Consider the following 16,219-nt stretch of genomic DNA (forward strand, 5'->3'; position numbering starts at 1 on the left):
CATTTTTACACAATTCTCTTTCAAATAATTATTTAATACGGATTTAAATGATGTTTTAATCTAGTTTACTACTGAATGGAATTATGAAAGTGCAGAAATATAAACGGAAAATTCTAGGAGCTGTACAAATTTTCCTTAGCATGTTTAAGGGGAAAAGATGTGGAATTATAAGATGTGCACCTTATTTTCAGTTTCTTTTCAGATTTCCATTTATATTCCCATTTTATTATCTGATTTTATAAGCTCTTATTTGTCACTCTTAGTGTATCTTGTTCCAGCTTGCCATACCCTTTCTTTCTTTTGTGATACTCTTTCTGTAATGTTGTTTCTAGAACTCCAGATATCATTGCTGGTATGCCAATGTCTATCATATATAAGGAATTAAGGTAGTCTCAATACCAATGTATCTCCAAACATTTCAAATGCCTTTCAATTGCTGTGATAATTTATCAAATACTGTCTAAAACTTTAGCTATACTGTATAGCATCCACCAAATTCCTTTTAATTTCATCAAAAGAAAAAGCAAAATTATGAAATCTTTAAAAATAAATTGCTGGCTGCCCTTGAATAGCCTGAGGCTTTCTGATTGTTTATTAATTGTATCCTATGTTTTGTTTGGAAGTGGGAATTACTTTACAAGATTTTATCTGCTAATGGAGTGCCTCTTGGACACATATTTATAGTCAGCATGCGTCTATTTACCTTGTATGTATGACTGACTTCTGTGGATGCTAAGGCTCAATAACTCATGGCTGAAGTGGGAAATGGGAAGAAAAATTAGTTGATATAGTATTTCCTTGAAGTTCTCATTTGATTAGTTAGCTGCAACAGTATCTCTTCCACATGTTTCTTGCATACCCTTGCAGCATTACTCAAAGTATTTCCCAATGAATCACTTCAGGTATCTCCACCATACTTTAGTATAATGTACATTATGCTCCCTTTGTCCCAAAGTTGCTTCATACTTCCTTGTTTTGTTATTACTCTCACTCCTGCTCCCATATGATGTAAAATTTGTAGAGAAGAGGTAAACCTATCCTACCAAGCTGGAAGCTGAGGAAATTGGATCAGCTATGAATTTCATAAACTGTTTGATTTTACTTTCCATTGATTTCACTTGGTAAATAAAGGCTGATGTAAAACATGAGGTTAGTGCACTTGGGTCAACATCTGGTAGGTGATGGTGAGATTATTAAATCCCATTGTCCTCTTTTACTTTCAAATTTAGATTCTCACTGAAAAGTCTGTTTATATTCTGGAGAAAATTATTAGTTTGGTTATGGCAATTTCTAACCCAAGTGTAAATTATTTAATTGATCCAACATTGCTTTGTATCAAGCTTTACTTTGATGTGTCTGATCTGCTTTGTTCCTAACTTGCCAATAGTAGGCTGCCAGGAATAATATAGGGATTTTAATTTTTTAAGTAAACCCATTTTATTTGAATTGCAGTATTTTTTCAAAAAATGTATCATCTATAGTGTTAAAGATTTCATAGTGGTTTTCAGAGGCATATATATATATATTTTAAATTTATTGTGGGATCTTCTTTTGAGCAGCTTTTTTTTAATGTTTAAAGTTAAAAGGCTCAAAATAAAGCTAAGTCTTGCAATATTGAAGGTAAAGGCAATTCTCTGGAAAATGGCAGAACGAAGAACTGTTAAGCATCGGGTCGCCGCTAGGTGTAACTGTGCGCCGTTTTGAAAAGAACCGAATGGTAAAATCTGTGTCAAAAAGCTCATCACCGAAAACAGATTTCGGAGGCTGTTCGAGAAATGCATCCGATCTGTGAAAGGTTTATAGCGTAAAGACCTTAAATTCCTTCGGATCGCCTGAGCTGAGGATGGAAGCCACAGAAGAAGGCTGCAAAAATTAGGCTTTCCGGTATCTAAGTTAAAACACCACTGAAATCCTTGTGGTTAGGATTACCCCGATGGATAGAGTTGTACGATCGTTGGGTTTTAATGGAGGTGAATGGAAAGAAACTATTACAAATTCGACAAATTTTGTTATATAGCTTCCGAAGGGCTGTGAGCTGAATTGTGAATCCCAGCTGAAGGTGCCGAGTGCATCGTTGTCGTCGAATAGAGTGAAAAGGCAAAAAGCGAGGAAGATTCTTCAAGTCGCGTGTTTTTTCACATCATGTACACGAATAGCTAATAAATATCAACCGATTGGCAAGCTCACAGATATTAAGAGCTCTGGCGCTGGTAAATAATTTTGTGTTTCTTTTTATTTTAAGTATACGTGACATATACATATAATGTCCACTGGATATAGTACCATGAAAAATATACTTGTTAGTATATAAGTCAGTTGCCGATCTACGAGATATGTCATCAACAGCGATTCAGTTTGTGGAAACTGGTAAGAATGTAGCCATAACGTCGCATTTTCAAACTGAAAAAATAAAGTATTTTTATCGTATGCGTGCATCCTGTAGGTTGCATCTGCCTCATCGATATTGGGTATTGCCTGGCCAAATTGTTATTATTTTCCCATATAAATTGCACAACACCTTTTGTCGGCTGTATCATTGGCAGAACGAAATCAATTTCCAGCAGCTTTAATTAAAATGAACCGTACAAATTACATGATATTAATTGACTTATAATTAAGAGGAGTTGAGGTTTCATTACATATCGAAGTAGGGCATGATGTCACAAATTTGCAAAAAAATACATATGGCCTCAGAATAATTGTACAAGATCATATTGCTGAAGCAGTGCAGTCTATAGTCTGTTCTATTTTAAACTATATGGAAATATTTTATTGAATTATTTCTTGGCCTGCTATGACAAATGTTTATGTATCTTTACAAATATTTTAATAAATGCACCCAATGTTCTAGTTGACGCGGGTTACAGCATTTTTGCAGGAAAATTGCGATCGTTATCAAACTGAACGTGGCTCTCAATTTAAACTGAAATACGACATACCTGGATTTTCTTATATTAAAAGGTGTTAACTATTAACAAAGCAAAACGTTAATTTTACTTCATATCAATCTCTGCTGCCACAGAAGGATCATAACAGTGGCGTTTTAGCCAGTTGCCCGACGTTTTCAAAGAAATTAAGTTGATTATTCATGAATTAATTAGAGTGCTTCGCGGGTTCTTTATGGAAAACCGAAAGTGTTAAGTATTTTTCCTCAAGCATAATTCAGAGTAATTTTTGTTAAGAACGTTAGAAATAGCTGCATTGTTTGATTTGAAGATTAAGAACAACCTTATAGTTAGATAAAATGATGTTCATCTTCAAAGGCTTTATTGAATCCACCCGTATATTTGTTATAGTACATAGAAGCATTGGAGCTCAGTGACAGCTACCTATTGAACAACATTATATAATTGCAGATATCAAAAATGTGATTTAAGTACAACAGGCTCGTTGGCAGTGGTATGTTCACAGACTATCTTTTAAAAGCAGCCTGACCACCTACTTCAATTAAAGTATTAAAAATATTCATATTTTGCACCTAGATCTGCAGTCTAAGGAAGGAAGGAGAACAGGTTTAATAATCACAAAACAATTTCTATGAGTGGGTAAGATATCTTTGTTTTAGGAGCATGGAGTACTGTATGCAGTATACATTGCTTATAGTGATCAGCTATGATCTTCCATTGGGCTGCTGCACTTGTACCAGAGCTTCATTTATGTTTTGAGTGAACAAAGTGGACACGGAATGTCAAGGGATAGCTTTTCAACCTGTGAGACTGAGGTTAGACTGTTCTTCTGGTACTGTTTGGATCATGGTGCTTTCATCTGGCAACATATGGCTTCCTGAAGGAGTTGCTCTGATGTAATGGTGTCTCCTTTACTCCTGTCTTTCACTTATTAGGGTCTTTATGTTTGTGTCTGGCAGTCTTTGCAGATATTGCTCTTTGACTCTTCTGCTCTTACTGTAGTTCTCATGCCTCTTATTTCTCTTTTACTTGTCCCTTTATTTTCTTTCCTGATTCTGTACTGCAGCTATCTCAATTAATTGCATTTAGTGGTCATGTGATCTACAAGTGCTTCCATTTCCTCCAGTAATGTCTTGCACAGGGAATGAGAAACACAAAGCAAGAACTTGCAAGGTGAAAAGAAGAAGTGCAAAAAAATTGATGTAAACTTAAGTTTGGTGTGCTGCATTTGGATATGTGTTCTGTATATTAGACTGTAGGATATGAAACTGGATCGATCCCAGTGTAAAGAGTTGGGGCATGAATAATAGACTTCACTAATAGAGCATGGTATAACTGCCACTGAACTTGCTGATTTTATTTTTAAATGGAACTTTGGATGAGGGTACCTGGTTGTAAGAAGAGGATTTATGTTTTTTTTATATATTGTATCATCAGAGGTTTTAGGAATAAAATAAAACGCTGGAAACATTTGACAGGTGAGATTTTTTTTCCCATTGGGGTAAATAGTTCATGGGTTGTGAATGACAAAGAAAGTAAATGGAAAATAAAGAACTAGGAGGAGAAAAGTTCAGATGTGACTAAAGAAGAAATAATACATGAAATAGAAGCAGGAATATGTTCTTTTGAAGTCTGCTTCATCATTCATAAAGGTCATGGCTGATCTTCTACCTCAATACATTGTGCTGCACCATTCTCATATCTCTTCATTTCTTTAATATCCAGAAGTCTTATAGACACCAGTAACTAAGCTTCCATATAACCTCGGGGATATAGAATTTCAGAGTAGCAATGTGTGAAGAACTTAGTTGTCTTTAAATGGACTATTCCTGCAGTAGATTCAGCCAGGAAAAATGTTCAGATTGAAAGTTAACAGATTTAGAACACAGAACAGCACAGCACAGGGCCTTTTGCCCACATTAAACTAGTAATTAAATGCCTAACTAATCGCTTCTGCCTATGTAAGGTCCATATCCCTCCATTCTCTGCACAGTCATGTGTCTAGCTAGGAGACTTTATTACCTTTACCACCCCAGCAGTGCATTCCAGGAAGCCACCACTCGTGTAAAACAAAATCCTGCCCTACTCATCTCCTCTGAACTTGCACCCTCACACCTTAAATGCACACATTCTAGTATTAGACATTTTGACCCTGGGAGAAAGATACTATTTGTCTATTTATACTTCTCATAAATCTTCTAAACCTTTATCAGGTGCCCCCTCTGCTTCCAGTGCTCCAGAGAAAACAACCCATATTTGTCCAGCCTCTCCTCATTGCACATGCCCTCTAATCTAGGCAGCATTTGGGCAAATGTCTTCTCCAAAGTTTCCACATCCTTTCTATAATGAAGTGACTAGAATAGAATGTAATATTCCAGAGGTGGCTAAGGTAGAGTTTTATAAACCTGCAGCATGACTTCCCAACTTTTGAACTCAGTGCCTCAAATCATGCCATATGCCTTCTTTATCATCTCATCAACCTGTATAGCTACTTTCAGGAAAGTATGAACTTGGACCCCAAGATCTCACTGTATATCAACACTGTTAAGGATCCTGCCATTAACGTTGTACTGTTCTTCCAAAATGCAACACCTCACCTTTGCACTGGTAAAACTCTATCTGCCATTTCTTCACCCATATCTGCAAATGATCTATATTCCACTGTGTCCTTGAGAAATCTTTTACACTATCCATAACACCAATAATCTTTGTATAGTTTGTGAAATTACTAACCCATCCATATACTTTTACACCCAGGTCATTTATGTGTTTCACAAACAGCAATGATCTAAGTATGGATCTCTGTGGAACACCACTAGGCACGGACTTCAAAGCAGATAAATCCCATTGACCACATCCCTCTGTCTTCTATGGGCAAGCCAATTCTGAAACCAGATGGCCAAATCCCCATGGATCCCATGCATCTTAATCTTCTCAATGAGCCTACCATGTGAGAGTTATCAAATGCCTTATTAAAATCCGTGTAGACAACATCCACAGCACTCTCTTCATCAATCACATTTTGTTATCTGTTTGAAAAACTCAATCAAGTTAGTAAAGCATGATCTGCCCCACACAAAGCCAGGATGACAATCCCTAATTAGGTCATGGTCTTCCAAATGCTTATACATCCTATCCCTAAGATCCTCTCCAACAGCTTCCCTACCTCTAACGTGAAACTTACTGATCTATAGTTTCCAGAATTATTCTGTCGTCTTGAGTTATGGAACACTATTAGCTATTCATTGGTCCTTCGGGACCTTGTGTATAGCTAGAGGGGATGCAAAGACCTTGATCAAAGCCCCAACAATCTCATCTCTAATCTCTTGCATTAAACCTGGGGTATATCCTCTTCTGTACTCTGTGCAGTTGGTCTTTAAACACCCTGCACATATTAGATGTGGACTTGCCCCAAAACAGCTGTTCCCAATTGACACTCTTAAATTCCTGCCTTGCAGTTTGCTCTGTTTCAATTTCATACTCTCTGGCAAGTTCAAACTTATCTATAGCTATTTTAAAACTTAAGGAATTTTAGTCACTATTTCCTAAACATTCTCCCACTGAAAGATCAGTGACTTTTCCAACATCAGGTCCAATATGGTCCCTCATCTTGTTAGATAATGCACATACTGATTTAAGAAACCCTCCTGGATGCATCTAACAAATTCTGTCCCATCTAAATCTGTTGCACTAAGGAGGTCTTAGTCTATATTGGAAAAGTTGAAGTCACCAAACATGACAACCCTGTTTTTACACATTTTCCTAATCTGCCTACATATCTGGTCTCAATATTCTGGTGGCTATTGGGAATCTATAGTATAATTCCATCTGGTGGTTGCACCTTTCTTATTTTTGAATTCTACCCATCTGGTAGATGAGCCCTCTGTTATGTCTTTTTTAAGTGCTATGATATTATCCCTGATTAATTAGTGTAACTCCACTCTCCCCACCCACACAACATATCTTCCTCTCAATCTTTTTTCAAAGATCAAAATCCTAGAACATTAAACATTCAGTGTAGTCCCTCTGTGAACCAAATCTTTGTAATGGCTACAACATCATAGTTCCATGTACTGATCCATGCACAAAGTTCATTATTCCTATGCATAATACTTCTAACATTAAAATAAACACACTTGAACCACCTCATCCCAATGTATCTATTACCTTGCTCTTGTCTGTTCTTCTTTTCAGACTTACTGGTCATGACGTCTATCATCTTCTCAATTCCTCCACATTCTGACCTGGTGCTCTGTTTCCCATCCTCCAATCTTCCTAGTTTAAACTGGATTGAATATTATTTAGACAATTTTGAAAATCTAAATGTAACAAGAATACGTGCATAACATGTTAAATTATGATCATGATAATTGCTTACATTATTTATGGAGTAAACTTTCCTTACAAAAGCAAAATCTTACAGTTGCTGGAAATATGAAATAAAAAATATTCTGGAATGCTTGGCATGTCAGGAATCATTTGTTATGAAGAAGCAGAGAAAAGGTTTCAAGTGGTTAATTTTATCAGAGTTTGGGAAGAAAGTTAAAGAGCTTTTAAAATGGAGTGAGGAAGAGTGAGACAAAAGGGAATGACTGCATACTAGGAAGAAAAGTGATTAAAGAGCAGTTGCAATTCTTTTAATTGTACAATAAGGTGCCATGGATAGGATTTGGAGATTGGTGAAAATGGAAGACTGAACCAGATCATCTTAGAGGGAAAGTGTTTGTTGGAGGAATCTCAGAAATTCAATGAACGTGAGACAGAAGTTAAAGATATGGGGAATCCTATGCAAATATAGAATGGCAAATGCGGATGTGAAGGTGATGGAACAATCTGGTCAAATACTCTGTCAAGGAGAAGCATCTACAGTCAAGGGAAGAAGTCAGAGTTTTTAATTAAAAGCTTGTTTTTTTTCAGTTGTGTGCAATATTCGGAGTGTGTTACCATGGGAATATCGGAAGAATTAGGAATAGATGATAATTCCCAGTCTTGCCAATGACACCCACATCCCATGAATAAATACAAAAAAAGCCTATAGTAGCTCAATAATCAAGCATTTAATTAAAATTAAACTGGTTTAGCTAATTGGCACTTGGATATTTTATTTGGTGCTGTAAATGTGCGGTTCACTGAAAGATACTTTTTAACATACCTGAAATAGTTACTTAGTTACAAAGGGAGGAATTAATGCAAAAAATATTTGTATAGTAATTTTTCCAATACGTACATCAACAAAATGGGCAAAGAGTGCCAATGTAATTCATTTTCTCCAAATCAAAATAATTTGGAATTTTAAGTTCAACATTTCATGCTCAAATTTTGGAAAAGCAATCTTGTTTTACCATTACTGCTGTCCCAGAGCATGTAAATTCTTGGGGTTTTTTTTGGGTCTAGATTGTGTGCTGCAAACTGATGTGGATAGTTTGTTTAGGAATATTTGTTGTAAAAGGAAATGGCTATATGAGGTAATTATGTAGTTTCTAAATAATACTCTTGGTATTGGTTTGACTAACAGTGAAATCACAGGAAATGAAGAAATACTCTCAGCGGCCACATTATCAGGTTACCCCTTTACCTAATAAAGTGGCCACTGAGTGTATGCTCATGGTCTTCTGCTGCTGTAGCCCATCCACTTCATGAGCCACTGAGTTTAAATTAAAGAAAAATTGATGCATCCCATGCATACAGAATTGTTGAGTGATACTGCACAGAAGAAAAAAGCTATTTGGTCTGATATGTTCATGATGGCTCTTTGAAAGAGGTATTCAATGAGTGCCACAGTTCTGCTGTTTTCCCCGTAGTCTAACATTTTTTTTCGCTTTTCAAGTATTTAGCCAATTCCTTTTGAAAATTATGATCAAATTCATGCATTGCAGATGTAATACTGATCATTTACAACTAGCTAGTTAATTTATTTTTCCTTGATTTGCCTCTGGTTATTTTTACCGTAACAACACCTTAAATCAATGTTGCTTTGTTTCTGCCCCTCTGTTACTGCAATAGATTTTTCCTGATTCTACCTATTATGAACCTCAAGATTCTGAACAGCTTGATGAAATTCTCCTTTAGCTTCTCTGCCCAGAGAAAAAAATCATAGTTTTTCCAGTCTATGTACAGTATGTTGTCAGTGTCTTTAATCTTTGTCACCATTCTTGTAAATCTATTTAAGGACTTGAAATCCAAATGTATGATGCTTAGAAGAAGTCATAATACTTAATTGGAGTATATTTATTTACTTGCTTTGTTTACCGACTTTAAATTCATGGATCCCTTCTGGACACTGAGAATATTAAGATTACTGATATTTCTCTAAGAGTAGGACATTCAGAATCTCCCACCTGCTCTGCCATTTAATAAGGTCATTGTAGATTTATTATCTTAGGGAAATGTTTATTCACTAACCTCATATCCTTTGAATTGGTTAAAAAAGCTGCAGATGTTGTAAATCTGAAGCAAAAATAGAAAATGTTAGAACACTCAGCAGGTTAGGTAGCATCCGAAGGGAAGAGAAACACTGAACACTTCGGCTCTGGGACCTATCATTAAAATTAGTAAGAGAGAAAGCAAGTTAATTATAGCTAGTGGAAAAAGTGGGGGAGAGGAATAAGGAAATGAGAACTTCTCTAATTGTGGGAAAACCAAATGTCTTAATGTGGCAGTTGATTTGTCTCTGATGTGTTGCTGCTGGTAAGTCTGTGAGACACGTGCAGCAGACTAGACTATACAAAACAAGAAGCCAAGATAATGATGGGCAAAAATGGGCCATTCTGATACAGACAGAAAGAAAGAACGAGGGAAGCTGTAAGGGAAAAGTGCCTAACACAGACCAGGTGATCACTTTATAGAGCACCAATGCTCAGCCACAGGAGTGACCTTGAGCTTCTGCTTGCCTGCCACTTTAATGCAATATCTCACTCCTACTTTGACCTTTCTGTTCGTGGCATCCTGTGGTGTTGCAATGAGGTTGAATGAAGCTTAACACTGCGTCTTCTATCTGGGCATGTTGCAGCCTACAGGAGTTGCCCAGTTTTAGGTAATTCATTGTTTCTTTCTGTATCAGAACTAGCCATTTTGCCTCTCAACACTTTGACTCAGTTTTACTTTTTTGTTAGCCTGGCTTGCTGTATATATGACATTCTTATAGACTATACAGAGAGGGATGCATAATCTAATTTTTGCCACTGCTTAAATGCCACATTAGTTCATTTGGTCTCATCCAGTTAGAAGTATTCACTTTGTTATGCCCATCTCCCCCTCCAGGTCTGTTACCTATTATTAATTTATTTTTCCTCTTTTCCATTTCTGATGAAGGGCATGATCCTATTAACTGTTTCTTTTTCCACAGATGGTAAGTGGTCTGCTAAGTATCTACAGCACCTTGCTTTTATTATATTAAAAAATCACTATCCATTTTGTAAAGAAATACCTTCTCATCTCTTGAGAGTATTGTGGTCACCATTTAATAAGGTCATTGCAGATTTATTATCTCAGGGACACATCATCCTTGTATCCACACTGTCAAGCTTGCTCAGAATTTTGTGTTTCATTAAGGTCATGACCTATTCTTCCACACCATGAGTCTAAAGACCTACTCTGCTTAATCATTCCTCATACAATATGTCTTCCATTTCAGGAATCATTCCGGGGAATTCAGACTTCAACCCCTCTATCAACAATGTATTCCACCTATCACAAATATATCCTTTGCTAGGTAAGGAGGCCAGATCTTTACACAATATTTCCAAGGTTGTCTTACCTGGGACCTAAGTAATTGGAACAAGGTTGCTTTACTCTTGAACTCAAACATACTTACAATAAAGGCCAACACACAATTTGCCTTTCTAATTGCTTGTGTACCAGCTTTCTTGCTTTCAGTTATTGATGTATAAGAACACAGAGATCATTCTGAACACAGTGCCTTTCAATCTGTCACCATTTCTAAATACTTTGCATCCCAAGGATTCTCTGTTCCAGCACCTATTTCTAAAATTGTTGCCAATAATCATTCTTCTGACATAAATGATCATTTCACACTTTACTGCATTACATTTTCTGTACCATGTGCTCACCCATTTCACCATCTGTCCTTCCAAAGAATAATATCACCCTCATGCAATTTTCAGCTTTTTGATACTTGAAAACTTTGAAGTTATGCTTTTATTATAGAAATCACATGTGTTGGCATTCAGTGCTATACTATTTTCTGTCCTCCATGCAGTTTAGTATCCATGCTACTTTTCTAACATCACAGGCTTTAATTTTACTTGCAGGCCTATCATGTGACATCTTATAAAATGCTTTTTGGAAGTATGAATTCTGAATATCATATGCAGTAAACTCACTTATCCTTTATGCAAATTCGTATTAGCCAGATAAATCCTGTTAGCCATAAAAGCACCATGTGTTTTTTATTAATTAACTAATTTTACATGCAGTAATGCCGACATTGCTTAGATTATATTGTAATTACTAGGCTTGTCCATTTCCCTATTTTTTGTTAATGATTGCAGTCCACATATTTCTGGCATATTTCATGTCTGCAATAAGGATTGGAGGATTGTGACATGATTCTCTGTAATTCCATTGTTACATTTCTCTGCAATTTAGGTGAGTGTGAGTGTGCTTTAAAAGGAGCGTAGAAGACAACCAAAGGGTTAAATGGAGTGTTGATTAGTTGATTAGAGGGAGTGAGTAATTGAGATGATTGGCAGGGACAAATAAAAGGAGGGGTAACTGAAGAGGAGCGGCCAGTGTGTGAGTGGCTCAGGGTAGGAGTGGAGCTTTGAGGCTTTGGTGAGCAGAGGCCGAGGATGAGCTTGCTCCCAGTGAGGTAAGGCCAGATAAGTTCCTTTAATTAATTTAATTAACCTAGGAGTAGGTAATAGAGGCAGCAGTTAGGACAGTCGAGTGCTCCATATGTAGTACGTGGGAAGTCAGGGACAGCACAATTGTCCCTGATGACCACACCTGTAAAAGGTGCATCCAGCTGCAGATCCTGACAAACCCAGTTAGGGAGCTGGATGAACTTCGGATCATTTGTGAGGCAGAGGTAGAAATAGACAGGAGTTTCAGGGAGACAGTCACCCCTAAAAGTCAGCAGGCAGGTAGCTGGGTGACTGTCAGGAGAGGGAAGGGGAATAGACAGAAAGAGCAGAGCACCCCTGTGGCTGTTCCCATCAACAATAAGTATACCGTTTTGAATACTGTTGGTGGGGATGACCTACCAGGGACAAATTGTAATGGTTGCGTCTCTGGCACCGAGACTAGACCCTCAGCTCAGAAAGGAAGGAGGGAAAGAGAAGAGCAGTAGTGATGGGGGATTCGATAGTTAGGGGGGACAGATAAGAGGTTCTGTGGGAGAGATTGAGAATCTGGGATGGTCTGTTGTCTCCCTGGTGCTGGGGTCTGTGATATCTTGGATTGAGTTCTCTGTATTCTCAGGAGGGAGGGTGAGCAGCCAGATGTCGTGGTCCATGTAGAGACCAATGAAGTGGATAGGAAAGAGGAGGAGGTCCTGCAAAGAGAGTTTAGGGAGTTTGGTGCAAAGTTGAAGGACAGGATCTCCAGGGTTGCAATCTTAGGATTGCTACCCGTGCCACATGCTAGTGAGGCTAGAAATAGGAAAATAATGTAGCTAAATACGTGGCTAAGGAGATGGTGCAGGAGGGAGGACTTCATGTTTCTGGACAATTGGGCTTTGTTCCAGGGAAGGTGGGACCTGTTCCGATGGGATGGTTTGCACCTGAACTGGAGGGGGACTAACATCCTTGTGGGTTGGTTAGCTAGTGCTGCTCTGGGGGTGTTTAAATTAGATTTGCAGGGGGAGGGGAACCAGAGTGTTAGAGCAGATAGTGAGGTGGAGGAGGATAAAGGTCATGCGAGGACTGCATGTATAGACAGAAATCAAAGGTTTGTATATGATAGAAATGTTCTCAGGTGCATCTGTTTCAATGCAAGCAGTATTGTAGGTAAGGTAGATGAGCTTAAGGTGTGGATTGGCACGTGGAATTACAACATTAATGCTATTAGTGAGACTTGGTTGCAAGAGGAACTGGCAGCTGAATGTTCCAGGGTTCCGTTGTTTCAGATGTGATAGAGGGAGAGGGATGACAGGGGGAGGAGTGGCATTACTAGTCAGAGAAATAACACAGCTGTGCGTAGACAGGGCAGCCCAGAGGGCTTGTCTACAGAGGCCAATATAGGTGGAGCTGAAAAACGGGAAAGGTGTGATCACACTAATGGGGTTATAGACTGCCCAATAGTCAGAGAGAATTGGAGGAGCAAATCTGTAGAGAGATAGCAGACCGATGTAAGAAACAGAAAGTTGTAATAGTAGGGGATTTTAACTTTCCACATTTTGACTGGGACTCCCACACTGTGAAAGGGCTAGATGGTTCTTAGAATGGTTCCATTCAGACCAGCTGACTTTTCTGTTTTGAATTTTGATGATCTTTGTTGTATTTTATTTTTATCCTATAAAAACAAAGAAGATAGCAAAGTATGAAAAAGAAGCCCATTTAGCATTTCTTTAGATCATGAATGACCATCCAGCTTGATGTCATTTTTCAAACTATTTCCACATTCCTTGATTCCATAATGCCAGGAAATCTGTGTAGCTCTGTTTTGAATAAACAAGGCAACTGAATCTCAAAACCTTTCATGGTACTGAACTCCAAAAGATTACCACCTCTGTGAAGAACTTTTTTCTAATCTGAGTTCTAAAAGGCCTCTTCCTGAGTCTGAACTGTAGTTTATTTCATTAACTCTTTAGCCAAGGGAAATATTTTTCCTGTACCTAGCCTGCTTAGCCCTTCAAGAAATCTCCTCTTCTGCATCTTAAATAGTAGAGAATTGAATCCCAGTCTTGTAAGTCATGGGCACACCCTTTGTAACAAGTATATTCTTCCTTAGGTAAGAAAACCAAAACTGAACGCATTACTTCAGGGCTGGTGTCACTGGAATGCCCTATATAGTTTGAATATGACCACCTTATTCCATTTTTCAAATCTCTTAGAATAAAGGCCATCTTAATTGCTTGTTGCTCATGTTTTGTGATTCAGCCTTAAATGACTTGTATACAAGTATACCCGGCTTCTTTTAAACAGTTTCATTGCTCAATCTCTCACATTTTCCATGTTATATTGCACCTGCCATTTCACAACCGCTCACTCAGTCTGTTCATATCTCTTTATAAGTCCTTTACATCTGATGCTATATTCAAAATGCCTTCTACTTTAGTTTTATCAGTAAATTTGGAATATGTATTATCTCCTTAGCCAAGTTGTTCCCCATTGGACACCATCCAACCATATCCTTCCAACCTGAAGTATCCACTTATTGTTGGTTTCTGTCTTTGTAATCGATTTTCTATCCATATATCTGTATTAAATCCAGTTATTTTGTGCTCCTCATTTGTTGATCAAACTTCTCTGTTGGATTTTTATCAATTCAAAATTCAAAATGCAGTGAATTCACGTTTATTAGGACAAATTGGGACGAGAACAATTTGGCCCAATTAAGCGGTTGCCTCAAATACGTAGATGAATTTTCATGGAAGCTGTAAAAAAAGACAAGCCGCCGCTTAACGGAGTAACAAACTATATATTGAAATGAAATACAGAACAAATTGGAACACAATCAAAACTACTGTAGTACTTTAAAACTCTATTAGTTACTTTTAGTTATCAACAGAGGAATTTCTAGCATATGCTGCCATGTTCTTTTGATTGACTGTAAATGAACAATATCAGCACAGCTACCTAGTGCTGCCTTCATACAACACTTTCAATGAGTGCATCCTCCAAATCATTTTTTTTTCATTGTAACATTCAAGATGATTGTTGATACAGGTGTCCTCCGCTTTACGAAAGTTCGCTTTACGCCACTTCGCTTTTATGAAAGATCTACATTAGTACCTGTTGTCACTAACCAAAAGAAATAGAACATAGAACAATCCAGCACATTACAGGCCCTTTGGCCCATAATGTTGTGCCGACCCTTAAACCCTGCCTCCCATATAACCCTCCACCTTAAATTCCTCCATATACCTGTCTAGTAGTCTCTTAAATTTCTCCAATATATCTGCCTCCACCACTGACTCAGGCAGTGCATTCCATGCACCAACCACTCTCTGAGTGAAAAACCTTCCTCTAATATCCCCCTTGAACTTTCCACCCCTTACCTTAAAGCCATGTCCTCTTGTATTGAGCAGTGGTGCCTTGGGGAAGAGGCGCTGACTGTCCACTCTATCCACTCAATCCGAAGAGGATTTTCACTTTTACGAAGAAAGGCGCCTGCTTTAAACTTCTGTTTACCCCAAGAAAGACTACCATGACCATGAAGCTTTGCGTGGGCAGGTGTGTGCGCATGCGTGTATGTGCCAATTTTTCCCTTTCTCTACAAATCGGTTTTGGCTAAATCTTCCCGATTCTGATAAGTGAAACTGCACCGTACATACATTATTTCTACTTTATATAGGCTGTGTATTTATCATACCATTCCTGCTTTTACTATACGTTAGTGTTATTTTAGGTTTTATGTGCTACAGTCGACCTTCACTAATCCGACTACCTGTAATCCGGTTCCTTCGATAATCCAGCACTGATTTCAAATTTTCCGCACAACTGTAATTTCAAATTTCCCGGGTCACCGTACCAATGTGCTGCACATTGTTTTGGTTGCGCTAGATCTGTTCAAGTGTTGGCACGCTCTTGTAAGCACAGACAGACGATTCCTACTTGTTTTCCTGGATTTATTAGTATCATTTACGTGAGGCGCTGCTGCCCATCTCACCCGCCAGTGGCAGAGGAGCTGGCACGTGCTGGGTCGGTCCACCTTCTCGTCCGCCTGCCGGCAGTCGCGCACTGCCCTCCGGCATCGCCCAGCCGGCGTTCCGTTCTTTTCTGCCTATGACCTCAGATCAGACATGGCAACCCGCTGAATTGAACCATGTTATTAAGCGGAGGAAAAGAAACTATCGAGAATTCCCTCAGTAACTGCAGATGAAGAGGGAAGAGCCAGCGCTGAATCCCTGGCCGGCTGGCAGTCACATGAAATGTGGCGTATAGAAGACCTCCTTTCTCTGACTTCTGCTTCTGCTCACCCAGATGTGCTGCCACCAACATCAACAGTTTTTGAAGAAACTGTTGTGCCAGTTTCAGCACCGGTTCCTGATGCTTCACTCATTTTTCAAGATGAAGATGTTGATGATCTTGACAACCCCACACTTGCAAACATGTAACTTTTCCTGAAGGTATATTAAATGTCTCACTTTAGAAGCAGAAGTGCTGAACTGTTCTGTATAAGTTAATTCC

General features: G+C 38.3%; 1 protein-coding gene across 9 annotated transcripts in view; it reads left to right on the forward strand.

Moving 5' to 3' along the window:
• The window catches only part of nlgn1 (neuroligin 1), a 627,813-nt gene that overhangs the window by 35,404 nt on the left and 576,190 nt on the right, over window positions 1-16,219 (forward strand). For 6 of the 9 annotated variants that reach the window (XM_073041085.1, XM_073041089.1, XM_073041091.1 and 3 more), the window contains exon 1: window positions 1,758-2,210. The exons of 1 other annotated variant lie outside the window; for it this stretch is intronic. The gene's annotated coding sequence lies outside the window, so the exon portion shown is untranslated. Of the gene's footprint in view, window positions 1-1,757; window positions 2,211-2,258; window positions 2,368-10,539; window positions 10,618-16,219 lie in introns of those variants that run through there. 2 more of the 9 variants (XM_073041086.1, XM_073041088.1) reach the window with 2 other exon arrangements.

This window comes from Hemitrygon akajei, chromosome 3 (genome assembly GCF_048418815.1).
Source record: "Hemitrygon akajei chromosome 3, sHemAka1.3, whole genome shotgun sequence".
NCBI lineage: Eukaryota > Metazoa > Chordata > Chondrichthyes > Myliobatiformes > Dasyatidae > Hemitrygon > Hemitrygon akajei.